The sequence below is a fragment of the Terrapene carolina genome, unplaced genomic scaffold, assembly GCF_002925995.2.
Source record: "Terrapene carolina triunguis isolate 2854851 unplaced genomic scaffold, T_m_triunguis-2.0 Scaffold113, whole genome shotgun sequence".
Classification (NCBI taxonomy): Eukaryota; Metazoa; Chordata; order Testudines; family Emydidae; genus Terrapene; species Terrapene triunguis.
In genome coordinates this window covers 26,064,858-26,086,196 of record NW_020664464.1, presented here as the reverse complement: position 1 = coordinate 26,086,196, position 21,339 = coordinate 26,064,858, and the positions used below count along the sequence as shown (strand labels likewise).

General features: G+C 39.5%; 1 protein-coding gene across 1 annotated transcript in view; it reads left to right on the top strand.

The window, feature by feature from the left end:
• ROR2 (receptor tyrosine kinase like orphan receptor 2) overlaps positions 1 to 21,339 on the top strand; it is a 217,168-nt gene that overhangs the window by 12,133 nt on the left and 183,696 nt on the right. The gene's annotated exons all lie outside the window — the stretch shown is intronic.

The following is a 21,339-nucleotide window of genomic DNA, read 5'->3' as shown; positions in this document are numbered from 1 at the left end:
TAACAAAACTTGAATTGGGACTTTCAAATAAATTTTAAAATAAAATTCACATATTCTCCTTTATCTTATACTTAAAACAACCTAAGAGATGTAATATTTTTGTGTGCCCCTTATGTTTTCTAATTGCTTGGGCTTGATTTTGTTACAGACCTTTTCAGGATATTCTCACAGCTGTTTGCCACTTAGGATTCAAATGTCTGTAAATCTTACGCTCCTGAGCTTCTTCCGTAATGTCCACATAGGACTTCATTGGCCTCCAAGTGTCCTGTTTTGAGGCAAAGTTCTAGGTAGTTGTTGGTTAAAGACAAATGCCCCAAAGCACTTCTTCTATTACCAGAATGAGGAAGGTAATGAACCTCAAAAACCCCCTTGGATTGTAAACTCCAGCAAATGCTGCTTAGCTGAGTTTTAGGACCTTCATCCTAAGCCTTGCATCGCAGTAGGTAAAAATGAATGATCATTTTTAAACTGAATGTGTCAGGTAGTAGAGCCTTCTGCCATAATTATTGTTATGACATAAAAATGATATATGGACTAGAGGTAAGTTAGAGGAAGTTTATACCTTCCTATTAAAACATTAATTTTGTATTTTAAATATAATTGAGCAGTTGGAATATATATATTAGGGTACGTCTGAATTCAAAGTATCAAGGAAGAAGTTGTGTCTATTCATAATTACCCCATAAGTATTAGGACAGTGTGTTGAAAGAAGTGATGTAGACCATACATGCATCGTTTTGAAGGGATGTTTTAAAATAAAACTGAAGAAACAAAAAGAATCTTTTGACAAGCCAAAAACATACTAACCTTGTGGGGAATACCTTTACTGGGGAACAAGAAATAAAGACATCACCTAGACTAGTACCCTGGGAACCCTGATAGCTGAAGTTGCCACTATTTGAGACCTTGAAAATTTAAGATATTCTGTGGTTACTGTGGTGACTGATGGCAAATTCTCTTCTCTTTGACCAAAATCCCTTGCATAAGGATAGGTGATCTGGCTTGGATAAAATTACAAGCTTGAATAGGATCTGAACCAAACCTATTTGAGGATAACTTTGCTGTTTTAATTTTTTTAATAACTGCACTTCCTACTTCTGGCTGGAAGCAATTTAATGCTGCAAGGGTGAATAATCTTGAGGTATTTCCAGCCAGACCAGAAGTAGTACTAGATGTCTTGGAAAAACTGTGTCTGTTCTTGCTAGAGTTGTAATCCAGTTTTGCAGACTCAGTTGGTTTGGACATTAATATGTGAATTTTTGGATACTTATCCAACCTGTATAACCTTCTGAGGCTCCTCTCTCATTTGCCTTGTCCTGTTTTTGTCAGCATAGTGCTGTAAAAGACTTACTGAATCTCTTTAAATCCTGATACTTTAAGTATGTCAAACTAGCTAGAGCAGGGGTCGGCAATCTTTCAGAAGTGGTGTGCCAAGTCTTCATTTATTCACTCTAATTTAAGGTTTCGCGTGCCAGTAATACATTTTAATGTTTTTAGAAGGTCTCTTTCTATAAGTTTATAATATGTAACTAAACTATTGTTGTATGTAAGTAAATAAGATTTTTTAAAATGTTTAAGAAGCTTCATTTAAAATTAAATTAAAATGCAGAGCTCCCCGGACCAGAGGCCAGGACCCGGGCAGTGTGAGTGCCACTGAAAATCAGCTCGCGTGCTGCCTTCAGCACGTGTGCTATAGGTTGCCTACCCCGCGCTAGAGTTTCATGATTTATTTTTTTTAAAATTTAGGGCATATAGATTAGACATTTTTCCTTTACTAAACCTTCCAACATAATGAAGATATAAAGAAATGAGTTGTGATCATAATATTACTAAAACATTTTAATAGGTGCCCATAGGGGCGTCATACAGAAGGATTCTGGGAATCATTCACAAAGTTAGGAATGGGATGCTGATGAATGAACAATTTTATGGAATGGGGAATCTGTAGTAATTGCTGTTGCAGGCAGTGTGCATGGATTTCTAAAAATGTTAGATGAAAAATGTCTTACGAATGTTTTGTCTACTCTAGATAGTTTCTGATCATAGCATTTTTTGAAGAAAACTTGCACATCTCATAGAGGTGATATGGCAAATCTACCTCAACAGTAGGCAATGGATTTGCCATACAGAAATAATTTTGAATGTGGTCTTACTCATCAAGGACCAGACTCCCCAGGCTCTTGTGTAGGGAGAGGGAGTGAAAGTTCCAGGACTGATTCTTTCCTATAACATTGTGCCCCATCCAATGGCAAGGAACAATTCTGATAACTTCGGAGAGCTCAGGGACTACACTCTCTGTGCACTCCTGGAGGTCCAGATTACTCTGGAGGAGTACCATCTATTGAAATGAATGGGGCAGTTCGTACCTCAGAGCTATGATTTTAGGCTCTCTGCAATCTCAGTAAAGCGTTTTTGAATCTGTTACACTTGCTTAACAGTCTGAGGTGGTGGTTGTTGGTTTATTTTTTTTATTTTTTTGTAACCATAACAGCTAAAGACTTAAAGTGAAAGCTGAGACTCTGGAGAAGAATTGAGGTCTGTCTGCACCCCTTGCCCCACTAGTCATTTGTGCACTACTCTCTCACTGTTGAGGGATGTCACCCACACTTTAGGCAACATGGATATACAGACTTTGCAGGCTGACTGCTCCGACTATGTGCCAGAGAGATATGGGAGGGATTGTTCCTCCTTAAGACCAATCTCTCCCTCAGCTCCCTTTGGGATGACTTGGCTCCACACCATCCCTCAGTGCAAGCCAGGAGCCAAGTGTCAAAGTTTGGCCCCAAGACCATAAATTCACCCTACAGTAGAAACTCTCATTATTCTATGCTCCTGTGAGTTCTGCTTAAACTATTTGCCTTTCTGTAATAAAGTACAGTATATCATCATAGCTTTTAACCAGAGAAGGAAATTAATTGTTTTGCAAGGCAGAGGTAAGACAGAACTACTATATGGTAAAGGTTTTGCACATTTTCTTTTTTCCTGGGTTCAGATGAGGTTTTCATGAGAATTTTTTCAAAATTTGGTCTCTTAATTTTTTAGAAATGCACGTTTACAACATTTTAAGGGATTAACCACAATCCTTAGTGGTTTATGTTTTCTTGTTCCTCTCTGCTATGGGATAAAGTGTTTAGAAATCCTTAACTTTTTGTGTGGCTAAATATGTGACATGACTATTTGGTTAATTAGCATTACTGCACAGTTCAGAACATATAACTTCATCATCGTAGTAAACTTGAGTCCATAGACTAATTTAAATAAATGTTCAAGCTTGGAACTAAAGCCAGTTAATACTATAAAAATATGCATTTCATAAATGTTTGCCGTGTATCATGCATTCTCTCCTTCCCTGTCCATTTCCTTTAACCCCCATCTTTGTACGTCCTGTTCCTTCATTCTAACTTCTCCCTTCTCTTTACATATTTTCTGTTTCCATCCTATTAGGTATGTTGTTCTCTGCCCAGATTCAATTTCATTCTGGCCCTTTTCTCCCAATCTCCTGCAACACTAGATTCTTAATTTGCCACAGTCAACAGGTATAGCACCATCAATACATGCATCTCCACCAGTACGGGCCCGACTCTAAGGATTAGAAGAGAGTGGAGTTTGTGTCCAGATCTTGGTCTACCTGCCACTTGTTGTCATGGCTGTTGTGATGGGTAGGCACCTCAAGTCACTGAACTGCTGTCAGATGGTTACATTTGAAACGGTGATGGAGAGATGAATTCCTCCATTTTATTTTTAGAGTTACAACGCTACAGTAAAAATAATGGGCTTGGCTTTTAACTATTTGAGAGAAGTCAACATTCTTTTTTTCTGTAAATTAATACTGTTGGTTATGAAAAAGTGGAAATTGTGAACTCCTTTCTCCTTTTGGTACATATAATGTATGCATTCTGTATGAGTTTCTTCATACTTTTCTCCCAGTGACTTTTATCTTTGAACTAGCAAGCCCACTTTCTTTGGTAATTCTGAGTCAGTTAGGTCAGACTTGAGCTTTTCTGTGCAGGGACTGCCAAGTTGTACTGAAATGTGTGGTGGTTTTGTGATTTGGATGACTGTCCAAAATAGACTAAGAATTGAAACTACCAAATGTCTTTAATTTAAAAATGTAATTTGGACTGGAACCATAGGTCCCAGGGGTAAAAGACCAGTGCTTTCATTTTTACTACTTAGTCATCATTCCTCCCTGCATAGGGGATTTTTTTTTTGCACTGTGCAAGGGCTATGGTTTACATTGCCTTTTTAACAAAAATGAGTTCAGTTGATTTAATGTTCTGTTTTGTGATGAAGTATCCTGCCTAGGTCATAGTTTAGCTGTTAACAAGATATTTATGAAGTGGTAAAATTTCTCTACTCTGTGGTGAATTTAGCCTCTGGAGTAGGGCAAAAAGTTGGCTGTTTAGCAAATAAAATAAATACACTTTCAAATTATATGTTAAAACTATTGCATTTAATTTTAATCTTTTAGAACCACTTAAATCAGTTAAATTTCTGGAAACTGCTCAGGACTATTGTAAGCTGATCTTTGCAATAGGAAAGGTTGAAACCATTTCAGTTAGATGAGTAGCGCACAAGGCTGTCCCAGGGAGCAAAGTTTCTGATTTACAGAACAATTTAAATTCATACCTTTATGCTGTATATAAACTCTGAAATGTATTTGAAAATAAGGGCCCATTCTTGAACTCCTTTCTCTGACAAAGCTCCCATTGACTGACTTACATGAGATTTGCCTAATAATGGACCTGAAATGTTGACTTACAATTAGCATTTCTGATCGACTGCTAGTGGTGGTAGGTTTTTTGTGTGTGTTTTTGGGTGTTGGTGGTTAAGTAACATTTGTGATACCAGCAGTATGTTTCTTTCATCTTTGTCTAGTTACTGTTGTTGTTTTGTATTGTGGTAGTACCTAAGGCCTAGTTAGAAATAGGGGTCTCATTGTGCTAGGCGTTGTATCCACCCGTCATGAAAAGATGGTCTCCTCCCCAGAAAGTTTGTTCTGTGTAAATAGTGAGAGGTTTTTTGACTTGCCAGCAAAAGTATTGAAAATTAATCTTGGTTTGAATTCCAGTTGCATCCATGAACCAGCAGTGGTTTCTCTAGATATTGTTCACATCTATGAGTGGCCTGGAGAAGCTTTTTGCAAACTTTCCTCTCCCTTTTTGTATATTGGCAAACTTTATCAGACTGCTATTCTATGATACATTGAATTTTGAGTAGTGTTTATTGTAATACATCATGTGGGGGAACTTGCACAGTATTTCACCTGTGTCATTAATTAGCTGGGCATATCAAATGTGCCTCTTGAGTGTCAGCTCAGCAGAAGTGATTCTTGATTGGTTTCTCTGAGAGAGGCTGTAAGTTAGCCGAGTTCCAGTTCAGGTGGAAAAAAACTATTTTCTTGTAGTCCCTGTTTCTGTCTGACTCTGGCAGGTAGTGGCCTCCTGTATGAATACTTTCTGTAGTGCAGTTCCTCCAGTTATTGGGAAATACACCTCTACCTCGATATAATGCTGTCCTCGGGAGCCAAAAAATCTTACCGCATTATAGGTGAAACCGCGTTATATTGAACTTGCTTTGATCCACCGGAGTGCGCAGCCCCGCCCCCCCCCCGGAGCACTGCTTTACCACGTTATATCCGAATTTGTGTTATATCGGGTCGTGTTATATCGAGGTAGAGGTGTAGACCAATTTTATTTTATATTTTGGCTCACTTAATTATAGATTAGACTTAAAAGAGGAAATCTGTTTTTCTGAGACTAAGTTCTGTTTTTGCAATAGGGATGAGATCTTATTCAATTTCCAGCTTCAGTGAGCCAGCAAAGTGGTGAGAATGTCCCTGAAGCTAAACCTTGCTTGTAGATTCACAAGATCTGGCCATGGGGAGGAAAGTGCCTTTGTTTGAACGTGGACCTTTTTCAAACTTCGGGACCCAGGAATAATTTCTGACAGAAATTTGTCCCTGACAACCCCCCGCCCCCCCCATTGAACTGAACTTGAAAGACAGTGATAACTCGGTACATCCAAATAGATTTGCTTTCATCATCTTTTCTCTCTATATCTGAGAGTGATGTGAATTCAACAAACTGAAGAAATTCTTTAGTAAAATCTACTGGGAGATCGGGAGATCATCTGGGTACTTCTGACACAGACTTTTGATACTTTCACTGACTTTGGAACTTGAAATGTTAGGTGAAAAATTTGTCAGCGCACTAACGGTTTTGTTAATATTTTCATAAGCCTCGATCCAATGTTCTAATGAACTCTTCAGTTTGTCGATGATTGTGATGAAGGTGTTAACTCTGAAAGCCTCCTTGCCACTGAGTGGGCAGTTGCATTGTCGCATGTCTTCTGTCTTTTGTGGCATTTGGTTGCATCAACTGGTTAATGCAGAGAAGAAATTGTACAAATCTTGGACAAATCCAAACTGCTTCAACACAACAATCCATGGCAGACTGGCCAACAAGGTTGAGTGAGTGAGCAGCACATGGTATGTAATCAACCAAAGCATTGCACTCTTTTTTTCTTTGCCTGCATCCCGGAATATTTGCGGCTCATATTACTTGCATTGTCATAGCTTTGGTCATGACAAAGGCTGATGTCAATCCCATTTTCGGTGAGGAAATTGAGTAGGTATGAGGCAAGTTTCTCCCCTGTGTGGCTGGTGATGTTATGAAGATCATGAAATGCTCAACTGGTCCTCTGGGTAGCACATTACGCAAGATGACAGTCAACTGATCTACATGTGACACATCCAGTGTTGAGGCGATGGACACTGAAAAAATCCCACATTTTTGATCTCATCTACAATGGCTGATAGCATCTTCTTTGCCAACAGTGCAGTGAATTCACCACATAGATATGATGTGTGGCCTTTTCCATGATTTGCATGTTCATTGATGTGTTGAGCTAAGAAAGGGTCAAATTTAGCGATGAGCTCTAGAACGCCAAGGTAATTGCCATTGGGTTTCGATCCAACAGTCTTATATGAGCCAGGGAATGGCAGACCACGCTCAGCAAGAAAAACTATGGTTTCAGCTATGCGTCTGAGGATGTTCTTCCAATAAGCATGAGCTTCCAAAAACTGGTTTTCCAGTTGGGTATCAATTCTGCCACTAACTTTCTTTTGGGCATGGTAGCTGCTAATGGACAATGTATGCTGCTCACTCGTGCATGATTGGTAATGTATGCAGTATTCTTCCAATCACTGAAACCTTTGCCGAACTTTCCCCATTTTTTTGGTATCAGAAAATAGGCAGCAATAAAAACAGTACATTTTCTTCTTGGAAGGCAAATAGATGAGCCATTCTCACTTGCCAAACTGTTTGTTAGGTTTCACATATTCAAACATTGATTTGGTCAGATAACGATTCTGACTGGTGTACTCTTGCTTTGTCAATAAAAAGTCAGCATCTAGATTCTGCCATTTCTGTGGCCCTTTCTCAGTCCAATATGCAATGAGATCTTGAGAAGTCGTGTCCCACTTGCCTGGATCGTTGGAGAAGGATATTTTTGTATTATTATCACTGGGAAAGTCTTCAGAAGAGAGGAGTGAGACTGCAGCTAGAGAAGTCACAGGAGGCTGCTCCTTTTCATCAGGCGAAGCAGGATCACTTGGGCTGGTATTTGCCTGGACTTCCTCACCACCAGACTTAGTAGGAGGAAAAAATGTTAGGAGAGAAGGAGTTCTTTCAGCACTACATCTTGTCTTTGCCGTCTTTCTTTGGCCTCCTTCTATATCTACCAGCCTCCTTTTTTTGACATGGTTTCTGTTGTCCAGTGTAGGCCTACGATGTACAAAGTTCACTATTGCTTGGGCCCACAAACACTTGCTTAGTCCACAAAGACAAAATCACAACCACCCATAAATTGAATTCACGATCTTGATGGATTAATTTGTACAAATCAATATCTAATGAGAGAGAAAATTTCCGATGGCCCTGCTACCATCCCTCAGCTGTTACTTCAATATGGAATGGAGGGCCTACAGTAGGGCCTAAAAATAGGAGAGCCTAAGGCTATAGCCTTATTAGCCTATGGGTTAATCCAGCATACCAAACTCTGAAGGGTAGGTATTTTGTTTTGTTTGGAAAATAAAGATCTCTAATTGAACAACAGTACAGGAATTAGTCCTTCCTGTGCATATGTCCCTCTGTTATTCCTTTCAGCCTATTGAACCTGTGCAGGGCAGTGAACTTATGAATCCCATGTTAAACAGAGCCATTTATGTAAGTATTCTCGGTGTCTCTATCCATAGCAGATGGTAAAACCTTACCCTCTGTGTACTATTGATGCCTAAATGGTCCCCAATTCTGCTCCATCACGTGCAGTGCGGAAGGCCAATACCTCTACCAGACATTTCCATCTGTGTTTCTTGGGTCACTCCTCCCCTGTCTCTCCCCTCCCTCCCTCTCCCCCATTCCCTATTGGTAAAGGCTACTCATTAGATATTAAAGTAGCAGTAATATAATTCATCAGATGAAGTGCAAGGAGTTAACTAAAACACATGCTCTCTCTTTTTGTTTGATCTAAGCACCACAATTTGGTGAGAATATAGTGCTAATCCCAGGAAAAGTGCACTGAGATAATTTTTCCTCCTCTTTGTTAAATATGATGAATTTTTCCATTTGTGATAAACCAGCTTATTTCAGTGAACATATAGTACTTTATCTTGAATACATAACAAAGTATGAAAAGGACTATATAGCGACAATATTGCTTTATAAAATTGGAACTGAAAGGTTTGTTATCTGCCGAGACTTGAATCCAGGTTTCTGTGTTACCTCTCCAACAACTAATGAGTAACACCTAAAACAGAGCAGGGAGTTACATCCCTTACACAGCTATGGATGCTTGAGATATTGAGTTGGCAAGTAAATAAAAATACTTTGAATTTAAGTAACACCTGTTCAACCCCCACCCCCAAATCCAAAGATCTCATAGAATTTTACAACCATGAATTAAACCTTCAAATCCCGGGAGGTAGCACTGTAATGTAGCTATTTGCTACAGCAACAGACGGGGTTTTTCCTTTCACTGTAGTAAATCCACACCCTTGAGAGGTGGTAGCTAGGTTGATGGAAGAATTCTCCTGACAACCTAGCAATGTATATACCAGAGCTGAGGTTTGGTTTAAATATGGCCTGGTCTACACTACACAGTTAGGTCAGCGTGAGGTAGTTTAGGTTGATCTAATTATGTCAGTGTACACACTACAGCTTTGTCCTGCCAATGTAAGTGCCCTACTACATGGATATAATAACTCCACCTCTACAAGAGGCATAGTGTTTGTTGGTGTAGTTAGGGTGACTCAGTGCATTATGTACATCGGCTGCTGGCTGTCTTGTCAATTTCATGGCTCCGTGCTGGAATTGTGAAATTGACAAGAAAGCTGGGCAGCTAGAGCCCGGTTGCCACTGGCTCCCCACTCCCAGCCGGCGTGCACCTGCCCAGCTTACCCGCTCAGAGAGGTGAGAAGCCAGGGCGGCTGTCTTTGTTGCTTCTGGGCAGGAGGCGAGAGCCCAGGGAAGCAGCTGGGCTCCCAGCAGGGAGTTGCACGGAGCTGAGTGTCCTGGCTTTCAGCCCCTCACGCTGGTGAGGACACGCAACACTGACAGAAGGAGGGTAGTGTGGACATCAGTCATCGCAATAGTTACTGCAGTGGCTGTAAATCTTTAGGGCTGTAGTGTAGACGTGCCCGTGCATCTCAAAGGTGTGAATTTTTCAAACTGTGAGTGACACAGCTAGGTTGACCTAAGTTTTAGGTATAGACCAGGGCTAAGTTTCCACAGCTATTAAACTGGAACAATACTACTTAGCTACATAGCCTGAGACACAGAGAGGCTAAGTGAGTAGACCAAGACCACAGAGAGGTTTTGTCAGGGCCATCATTAGAATTTGGAATTTCTGGCTTCCAGTCCTGTGCTTAGGTCACATCTTGTGGTAACCTAAAAACTACTTTTAATGTGTCTTTTATTTTGAAATATATTTGTAAATCTTAAGAACGCAGTGCTGCATCTGTTGAAGAGAATAGTGTAACTTCCATAGACTTAAGCTGGGTGATCATCATCAGGCCTCCGTTCTGAAGTATAATGATTAAATGTCTCAAACAAGTTTACAATGTGATTTTTTTCTTAAACTGTTTTCAACTTTAAATAAAACAATGTATTTTTATTTGATTTTTTGCTATTACAGAACTGAAAAGATTGGCTTTGAGCCTGGTTAATTCAGTTTGGCAATTTCTGCATGGAGAATGAATATGCTTTTGTGTCAGACATGTCCCAAAAAAGGAGTGTACTGTGACCCTGTGGATTGCCATGGATTGTTATAATAAATTAATAAAGGTAGTAAGGGAAAAAAAGCCAAAAGAAACAATTTGATCGGAGATTGGCAACTGTATAGGTGTTATAGAAACCATTGCATGCATTTGATAAGTAGGAAAAAAGTTAATAAGACTAATAAAACTGTAAATGACCCCCAGAGACTTTAATACTGTTAATGACTTGGGCAGAGGATAATGTTGGAAGGTCATAAATCTTCTAGTCTCCTTTGACAAATTTTGCAAATAATCTTACACTTAAATATAGCAAGGGACATGTAGGGCCTATTTAAGCATTATTTGATATACTGTAGCCTCTTATGTGCGTGCATAGGCTCATAATATATTAACGGATGAGCCTGTAAGAGTTACAAAAAGAGAGAAGAACCAACCAAAATGCTAAAATAAAAATCCTGAACTAGAAGTTCCTTTGTTTTAACTTACAGGGAAGAAGAAAAAAAATAACTGGTGCAGATAATGCTGACTTTATTTCATGAAGATTTTGATCATGGAAAGTGAGAAATTTAAAAAATCTTGCTGCATTTAAGCCTTGTAGCACTACAATTCTTAATGAGGGTTAATAGATTCCAAGCCAGAAGGGATCATTGTGATAATCTAGTCTGATCCCCTGCGTAACACAGAGCAGATAATGTCCCCAAAATAATTCCTAGAGCATACTTTTAGTAAACATTGAATCTTGATTTAAAAATGGCCATTAATGGAGAATTCACCACATCCCTTGGTAAATTGTTCCAATGGTGAATTATCCTTACTGTTAAAATTTACTTCTTATTTCCAGTCTGAATTAGGGTATGTCTACACTACAGGATTAATCCGAATTTACAGAATTCAAATTTTGGAAACAGATTGTATAAAGTCGAATGTATGCGGCCACACTAAGCACATTAATTTGGCAGTGTGCGTCCATGTACCAGGGCTAGCGTCGATTTCCAGAGCGTTGCACTGTGGGTAGCTATCCCATAGCTATCCCATAGTTCCCGCAGTCTCCTCCGCCCATTGGAATTCTGGGTTGAAATAAGTGTCACACCTAAATACAAGGTAGAAAAGATTGTTTGCATAAGTAATGGGTTGTAGCCCACGAAAGCTTATGCTCTAATAAATTTGTTAGTCTCTAAGGTGCCACAAGTACTCCTGTTCTTTTTGCGGATACAGACTAACACGGCTGCTACTCTGAAACCTAACACATTTTAAGGGACTATTCAATGTGAAGTGGCCCATTAACACCCCTCCAGCCATAGGGAGGAAAGGAAGGGGTGGGGAAAAGCAGCTGGGGAGGTTCTTAGTAAATAAATTAATGGAGATGTCCTATCTCCTAGATCTGGAAGGGACCTTGAAAGGTCATTGAGTCCAGCCCCCTGCCTTCACTAGCAGGATCAAGTACTGATTTTGCCCCAGATCCCTAAGTGGCCCCCTCAAGGATTGAACTCACAACCCTGAGTTCAGCAGGCCAATGCTCAAACCACTGAGCTATCTGTCCCTCCTGTAACAATATTACAGATTTTTGTAATAAGCCATAAATCCAGTGTCTCTGTTCGGTCCATGATTTTTAATGTCTAGCAGAGTAATGAATTTAAGCTCCCAGACTCATCTTTTGAAAGTGTTATGGAGGTTTCCTTTGAGGATGGACATAGGCCAGATATAGAGTGATTGTTTTGTGACAAGTGTTCACCCACAGGTGATGTGGTGTTTGTCTTTTATCATTTTCCTGTGTGAGTTCATTCGAGACCATAGTGATTGTATGGTTTCACCCACATAGTTGCTATTTATATCCTTTTAGGTTTTTAGTCAAAATGTTGTGGCGTACCAAATCACATGCCTTACGTAAGTCTGTTATGTCAACATTATTATTTTTATCAAACAAACTTGTAATCTCATCAAAAAAAGATATGAAGCTAGGTTGACAGGATCTATTTTTCATAAACCCATGTTGATTGGCATTGATTATATTACCGTAATTCTTTATTAATCGGGTCCCATATCAGCCATTCCATTATCTTGACCAGGATTGATGCACTGGTAATGGAAATGTAGTACTGGGAATGAAAAAGGGGAGAGGGATCCAGTCACAGATATCCAGAGTTTTTATGCCTGCAGAATAAATTAATGCTAACAACTGATGAAAAACTGCTTTATTGGGGGGAAAAGAGAAATACTAGAGTAAAAGTAGGCCTACTCATAAATAGAGTTGAAATCAACAATCATTCTAAAACAACAAGGAGTCCGGTGGCACCTTAAAGACTAACAGATTTATTTGGGCATAACCTTTCGTGGGTAAAAAACCTGAAGAAGTGAGGTTTCTTACCCACGAAAGCTAATGCTCTAATAAATCTGTTAGTCTTTAAGGTGCCACCGGACTTCTTGTTGTTTTTATGGATACAGACTAACACGGCTACCCCATGATACTTGAAATCATTCTAAAGTGGCTCAGCCACTGAACTGTTCTTTTAAATCTGTTTAACAAGAAAAATAGGAAAATAAATAAAAACAATTAGAAAATAATGAAAAATGTGTAATTATAGTTGAATTGGAATAGTTGGAAAAGCTGACTATTTTCCAGACTGTGATAGTTGTTAGCAGTTAGTATGTCCCTGACCTAATTGCTTCAAGTCATGCAGGTCAGGGAAAACCATTGTGGTACTGATTTCCCTCCCTCCCCCCTGAAAACAGAACAATGCTGGTAATTCTAACTTCCATCTCTAGAAAAGCAATAGAACCTACTAGTTCAGTGGTTTTCAGTCTGTGGTCCGCACACCCCTGAGGGTCCACAGACTATGACTAAGGTTTCTAAAGGGGTCTGCACCTCCATTAGAAATTTTTTTAGGGGTTTGCAAATGAAAAAAAGGTTGAAAACCCTTGTACTAGCTGTTATTGGGTACTTCAACTTCCTCACTCAACATCCTGCCAGTAGAGGGCTCCATAATCCCCGGTGAATCAGAAAAGGAAGTACAATCTGAGGGAAGAGGGTTCTAGGCTCAGGAGATAGCCAGAGGCTGCACGAGACTATGAACTGTAGCCCGAGTGCTGGGACTGGAAGCGAGAAAGCCAAAGAAATTCACCTTGTTGCTGGCAGAGGGCAATCAGTAGCTGCAGCAGGAAGATACAGAAGCGGCCGGTAGGTAGGAGAGTAGCCTGGAGGAGTTACACTGAAATTGTTACATTTGTACCAGAGGCAAAGAGGTGGAGGTGTAGGGTTGGGCCCCCAGTCTCCCTGCTCTCCTTAGCCACAATATGTATCCCTGTGCAGTGTGTGTCCCAGGCTCTGCAGCTGAGGGTGCTCTCTGCCCCCCTCCAGCTTCTGGGGCAAGGCCCCAGAGCAGGATGAACCTGGGACTATGGAGGGATGAGGTCAGGGTGATCCCCTTGGCAATAGGCCCCTGCCTGGGAGGCTCTAGCTACAGAGGCAAGCAGGGCCCTGGCAGTAGTGCCTGGAAGGGCAGATGGTCCTGGGCCAGGTGTCCTCTTTCCCTTCTGGACCGCAGAGTGTCCTCCAAGCTGGCAGGTGCCAGATCCAGCTGGGGGCACTTGCCAGTGGGTTATTGCTGAGGGACCTGGGGTGCTGCAGCTGGAATTAAAACTGGGGAGGGATGTGACGAGGACTGGAGCCACCTGGAGTCCTAGGCAGAGTTGGATGATGTGGGGAGCTGGGTATCGTGGCCACCCAGACAGTGGAGTCCCCTGTGGGGAGCAGGAGCTTGGCCACAGATAGAGGGGAAATGGGACAGGGAGTCACTGCCTGTTCTCTTGGGTCACTCCCAGCTCCCTCACTGCCTCTATCTTCCTCCCAGCACCTCCCAACTCCTCTCTGCTGAGTTGGTAAATTGCCCCAAAGTTCACAAACCGTCACCGCCTCTCCCCACCTCCCATCCCATCTGGTTGCCCTCTTGCTTTTATACTCACGTACTGGACTGCCTTGTGGCTGAATTAGGAACTGTTCTGATTGTTTACAGTAAGCATTAGGGTGTTTGCACCCTCTGTTTTGCCATCTCTAGTAAAACAACTCTTTGCTATTCAAAGCATAAATGTTTATGGGAATTCACCAGGGGCTAGTCTGTAGAATCTAGCATTTGGAGTGCCTCCAGAGCCTATCTCTGAGCTCACAGAGCACATTACCAGTCAGCACAAGGGATTGGTGTACCACAGAAGCACCCTGCAGTGAGGTCAGTTACAGTACAAATGTTTTGAGTACCTTCAGCATAATGGAATCATGACTAGCCTGGATATATCCTGAAGGAAGAACTTGCTCAAAATGAGATGGAATATTTTTCTGACAGGCTCACAGGAGGTAGGTGGCAGGTTGTGCCTTTATTGTAGAGCCAAGCAACAGACACACTTTTACAGAATTGCTCTGCCATTTCATTCACTCACCATGGTACATGGCTTTTTATACTGCTGACTACAGTAGAAAATTCACCCTTCAGTTTTCCATTTTTGTTCTGTCTCGATGGACATAGCTAGAGCGTGAAAGCTGTTCCTTTACAAGATATATGTTTTATGGGTTCAGAATGACATTTTAAAAAATATGGGCTGGATCTTCAGCTGGTGTAGATTAATGCTTAGTATGGTTCCATTGAAGTCAATGGAGTTGCACTGATCTACTCCATCTGAGGATCTATCACTAAATAAAAAAAAGTTAAATTTTGAGCCTTATAAAGTTGACAGATGACTTTTTTCATTGCTGAGAATGTTTTAGATAATAAGGTTTGACTTTAGGCCAACTCACATCCCCAGGAGTTATCAGTAACATAGTAAATAACATTCTTTTAGCTGTGGAACAAGGTAAAGTGACTGATTTTAATCTCAAGCTTTTTTTGTGTCCTTTTGAAATTGCCTATTACTAGTCCTCCATTGTACCTGCTTTGTTGTCATTCTGTTAACATGTAATTGAGAGGTGTGCAGATGATACCATTTGGTTTGCTTATTTACAGTCTAACTGTTCACCATTTGCTCAGTTCTTTGCAATTGAATATTAGAAAAATAAGATATTTTAAACGCCCAAGAATAAGATAAGAAAATCAATTTATTCCAAAGCAAATGCTGCAGAAGATCTTCAGAGTCAATTGGAAAGAATTTCTTGCAACATCAGAAATTCTAAGATGATGGACATATTTAGGACATACTTTAAGGATTCCACCATGATGACTTTCATGTCAAGTGATGTTGTGGACACCACCTGGAAAGAGAAAAAGAGGGTGACCTAGAGAAACACTGCGCAGAGCAATAGAGAAAGAAGCAAAATCCATCAACATGACACTCAGAAGTCTGAGCAGACCAGCACAAGACCGAACAAAATAAATGGTAGAAACTCTGGTGAACACCCTGTGCATTTGAGAATGTGGGAAGATAAAGAAAGAAGATAACTCCTAACAGCCCATAGATAATGTTTAATACTAAAGCAAAGCTTTCGAATATGAAAGATAATTTGTAAAAATTTAGATGGTGCGTCTTTATCTTGTATAGAATTACCTACGACTTTGGCTCAGATTGTAAGTTTTTGTAAACACACAGAGTAAAATCCTGATCCCACTGAAGTCAATGAAAGTATTTTTTTCGATTGACTTCAACAGAACCAGGATTTCACCCATTGATTTTTTTTTCTGCATAATGGACTGTGTGACCCTAGGCACCCTGGTATTTATACCCTATACACTACTGCAAAGACACTTGTGCAAAATATGATAAACAAGTCTGTCCTAGACAAAAGAATGTGGGTTTACCTCATTTTATGTATTAGCAGTAAACAAAGCTATCAAGCTAAACCAGTGGGGACACTCCTGTTCCTCAACTCAAGAAATGGAGAATGAACATGGTTCCTGCATGTCAGAGAGACATTTTTACCAGTCACTGTTTTTGTCCCTCAATTTAAACACCAAAAACAAAAACAGAGTGTGGCTCTTTTTGTTCATCACCAGTTACTGATAGTTATTGCTTTGGTCTCTTTCTTTCTTTTTTCTTTCCAGTCAAGAGTTGTTCTTTTGTTTTAAACTTAAAATCCCCTGTGAGCCAGAAATTCCTGACTGCTGGTGCTGGGTTTGATACTGAATGACTCTGCAGCCTTGGGCAAGCCACCTGTGCCTCAGTTTCACCATCTGCAAAATAGGGATAATGCTTCCTTAACGTCAGCAGGAGGAGATTGATTGTGAAGTGCTTTGAAGATGAAAAAAGTTTTGTTAGATATTATTAATAATCATTTCTCCAGACTGTCTGTAATTCCCTTTCCGCCGCAACTGGCCCATTTGCCTTTTTTCCTTCAATTCTGATTTCTCTTTCTAAGTTTCGTAGGGTACTTCTTAATTACATGTTGCAAAATAGAAGTACTTATTCTTGAGTCTTCCTCCCCTCTTACTAATTGGTCTGTTCTGTTAATTGCCCTGGAACACTCTGACTTGAGCTGTCATGATGCCCCTTACAGAATATGAGCAAGCACCTTCTTAGCCAACTAGCTACTTTTAGATGGGTAGCCAAATTGATGATGTATTGTGGTGTAATTACACTAATCTTTGGCTCTACACAAGAGAGGAGTTCGTTCACGTGAGGTTTTTTTTCTTTCTTTTTTCTATTCTGTTCTCAGTGGACAGTGTCTGAAGAGTTGTGGACCTGAGTTGAAGAGCAACAAGGAGATGCTATGTCTCTCTATTCCTATAAAAGATGAGATATTCCGATACAACTACTGAATGCAATGGAAAAACTCTTGCAAATTTTTACACTCTTGAAATCCTTAAGCCTGTGCATTATGCAGTAGGGTTAAACTTTTAAATAAAAGTGGCCTGATTTTCAGACTTACTGAGCACCTTTGTCTTCTGTTGGAAAAAATACATGTGAGAGAATTTCAGGAAGTATCCTATTTTTAGGGCTTCTAAATTTCCCTCCCACTCCACATTATAGTGGGAAGAATACTTCTGTTTAAGGAGATTACTGTGGATAGTGTCCTGTCTTCAGATTCTCCCCATCAAGGGGGTAGTTGTAAGTTGTATTAAAGTATACTTTTGTTTTAACTTTTTTTGCTTGTTGCAGTAAAAAACTATATTGTATCTTTCCTCATTAAATTTACAATGGTATTTTTCTATTTTGAGTTGCTGCTGTTAAATCAGGGCGTAGAACTCTATCCCTGCATGTTTAGGCTTACTTGGAACTCCATCTGCATTGGTTGTCGGCCAGTTAAGAGTTCCAAGTGGATGCAATTTAATAACCCTTGTGCTGCTTTGATTTGCCTTCCATACCATCTGGTCTATGTCTCAAGGTTTTTTTTTTTTTTTTTAAGGATAAAAAGTATTTTTCAAGTAATATTTTAAACTTCAGGCATGTCATCTGAAGATGTAGGTTGCTGTAAAATTTACCAATGCAATATGTCTTCATGGAAGGAGACCCTCTACAGGGAAAAAAAAAAGATAGAACATGAACAGGAACCTGTAGACAGGTTGGAATGGCAGGAATGTAGTGCACAATAAAGATGTCTGTTCTCTAGGACTGGAATATTATTTAAACACCTTATAAAAGTGAGATTATTTAATGGTACTGAGATCTTCTAGATTGCTCTCTACTGTTCTGTTCCTGGACTTTGTAACATATTTAATTATTGGGGGAGGACGACAAGAATCCTCTTATTTTTGCAATTCAGAATCTCTTCAGGCATTGCAGAGCTGAAAGCTAAGCACTGCATTGTGATCTATTAGCTGTTTTAAATTATACTCAGTTATTGTTTCTCTATCGAATGTAATGACAACATGGCGTAACGCTGCCAGCTTTAACCATATGAGCGTCTATTCATCATGAGGTTCAGTAAGGTGCTCTTTGAAAAGCTTGTCTGTGTTGTGTGCTGGAACTCATTCTTATTGAGATTGCCCTCATAAATCTAAAGCCATTTGCCAAAATAATCTGGGTACCTTTCCTTCACAATTAGGGTTCTATGTTTTTTCTACGTTATTTAAGATGGGGTACCTGATTTAGGTCCAGTTCCCAGTGGACTGTTGTCCACATTACATAAACTGTCCTTGTGGTTGGCAGCATTTTTGGCCGTCCCAGGTAGAATGATCTATGGTTTATTGTATAAAGACACAGAACCATATTCTTATAGGTGGTCAGGGTGGAGGCATATTGTGGGGCAGTGTTTGGAAGTTTGTACTGCCACTACCTGTACCTTGTGATGGAGGACTTCTGTCTTCTTCATCATCTTCATTCCAGGAAAAGGAAGCTGGATGGGGGCTTCTCCAATCTGTCATCCATGCATGCATCCAAGCAGAGATCCTCTGCACAGCATCCTCTAACTCCTTGTGGGAGCAGTCTCAGTTCCTCTGGTGGTTTCCTTGTTTTGATACTGTGACCTGCAACCCCATTCCTGTTTTTCATTTTTGTTCCCTGTAATGCATTAAATTCTGGGTTCTGTGGCCCCTCCCTCATCTGAGGGGGTGAGCCTTTTATTGCTTGATCGACTTTGTCCACCATCCGAGACTGGTACCATTCATGAGCAGTACATTCACAAATCAAATGTGATTTAACATAACCCCCCCACCCCCATTTACAACCTTTAAGGCCATATATGTTTCAGATGTGGGTAAATAGAGACGCCATCTGAGTTGTGATTGATGGTGTGAGGAGTTAAGGGAGTCGGAGCGTCAGTGTGCATGTATTGCCCTGAGTCAGCCATTTAGTCCCACGCACTTTATCAGACTGTTGACATTTTGGCTCAGTCCCTCGTCTCTCCTCTTCTCTCTCTTCTCCACCCCCCTCCCCACAATGGCCTGGCTTCCCTCCTCAAAATGGCCAGCCAATTCTTAGTTAGCTAGATATAGCATGCTTGTCTTGTCAATCAACTGTTGCTAGATAAGGCATGGCTTCCACAGCTGCTGTAATGATGTCAATTTCTCCTGCTGAAACACAGTTCTACAGAGGCCACATACCATTCAATATAATTTACAGGTTTTTTTGTAAGTGATCTCTCTCTCTCTCATGCTCTTGCTGAAGTTTGTAATATTTTTTAAAAATTAACCATGCATACTTGCATGTAAATCTATCCTATAATTTTCTAAATTCCATTTAATATGCAGTCTTCAGCAGTTACCCAAAGTTTCCTAGCCAAAAGCAAAATATACATAGCAAATGAAATCTAAAAAATACTCTTTGTACTACATATTTCTTCCTGCAACTGCCATCATTCCCAGAAACACAAGGCTTTAATTCTTTGATCTATCAAGGGGGGATTTTTAAGCATCCCTGATACCTTCATCTCCATTTGAAGAACAGTATTTTATCATGAGGTATTTTCAACTGCCAGTCTTATGGACCTTATTTAATATTCAAGGGTGGAAGGAAGTTGTATTTTGAAAGGGAGATTTAAAGTGTTAAAAGAAGAAGTTGCAGAAGATGAGTCTTTTGGACTCCTTTTCTTCTGGCCTGCACTGCTGATTTTGTCTTTTGATTTTGGAAGCAATAGTTTATTTCACTTTGATTCCAAGTCTGTGACCTGTTGAGTGTGTGGGCTCTTGGAGTTCCCTTTCCACATTGAGATTATAGCAACATTCCATTTTCCAGTTAAGTATCCAATAAATCTTGAGCTGTCAATATGAAATTTGTGTTCTGTCCCTCAAGATTTCAGGAGGGATTCTGCAGGAGCTCTCATCCGTTGGAGTTGCAGTCTCAGATTTGACTTCCAGAATTAAGCAGGGTTGTCAAACGATTTAAAAAAAAAATCACAATTTATCGCAAGCTTAAAAAAATTAATCACTGTTTTAACCACACTGTTAAACAATAATAGAATACCAATTTAAATTTATTATAGGTATTTTTGGATTTTTTCTACATTTTCAAATATGTTGATTTCAATTACAACACAGAATACAAAATGTACAGTGCTCACTTTATATTATTATTTTTTATTACAAATATTTGCACGGTAAAAAAGTATTTTTCAATTCACCTCATACAAGTACTGCAGTGCAATCTCTTTATCGTAGAAGTGCAACTTACAAATGTAGAATTATTACTTTGTTTTGTATGCCCCTTCATGCTCTGACTCTAAAGTTCTACATTTTTTTTTAACATAACTGCACTCAAAAACAAAGCATGATGGGGCATACAAATGTTTAGAATAGCTGGCATGTAAATACCTTTCAATGCAGCTACCAGATTGCCATGTGAATGCCTGTTCTTACTTGCAGATAAGAAGTGGGCAACATTATCTCCCATAAATGTAAACAAACTTGTTTGCCTTAGAGATTGGCTGAACAAGAAGTAGGACGGAGTGGACTTTTATGAGGTGAATTGAAAAATACTATTTTTTTATCTTTTTTACAGGGCAAATATTTATAATGAAAAATAATAATATAAAGTGAGCGCTGTACACTTTGTATTCTATGTTGTAATTAATATCAATATATTTGAAAATGTAGATTTATAATAAATTTAAATTGGTATTCTATTACTGTTTAACAGTGTGGTTAAAGCTGTGATTAATTGTGACTTTTTTTTAAATCTAGTTAATTTGTTTTCTGTTAATTGCATGCATGAACTGTGATTAATTGACAGCTTGAGAATTAAAGTAACAAATAAAAACGAGCCTGAACCAAATATGGCTTAAGCTCTGCTCTAGTGATAAGGTTGGTTACTTGTATCTCTTCTGTATTGTGTTTACTCCTTTACCTCCATGTTGGCTTCTTCACTTTTTCTTTGTGCTCCTAATACGAGATGTGTCCTTATAAGTGTAAGTTTCCAGCATTTTGTGTTGCTTTTGTACTTAGTTGTAACACTACTATCTAAAGTTTGATATTTACCCTCACTAGTTAAGTCACTTTTACAAATTAGTTTTTTCATTAAGGTAAACGTCAAAGAAGACCTAAACATCTATGTGTTCTTTTGCTAACTACTACCTATACTTCAAATCAAGAAATAAGGCACTGCTGGCCATTGTTTATTAACCGTGGCGCTATATTTATCATCACTGTACACAAGTACTGAGATGCTAAGGTGATGGGCCACATACAAGAACCATATATTTCAGGGGTCGGCAA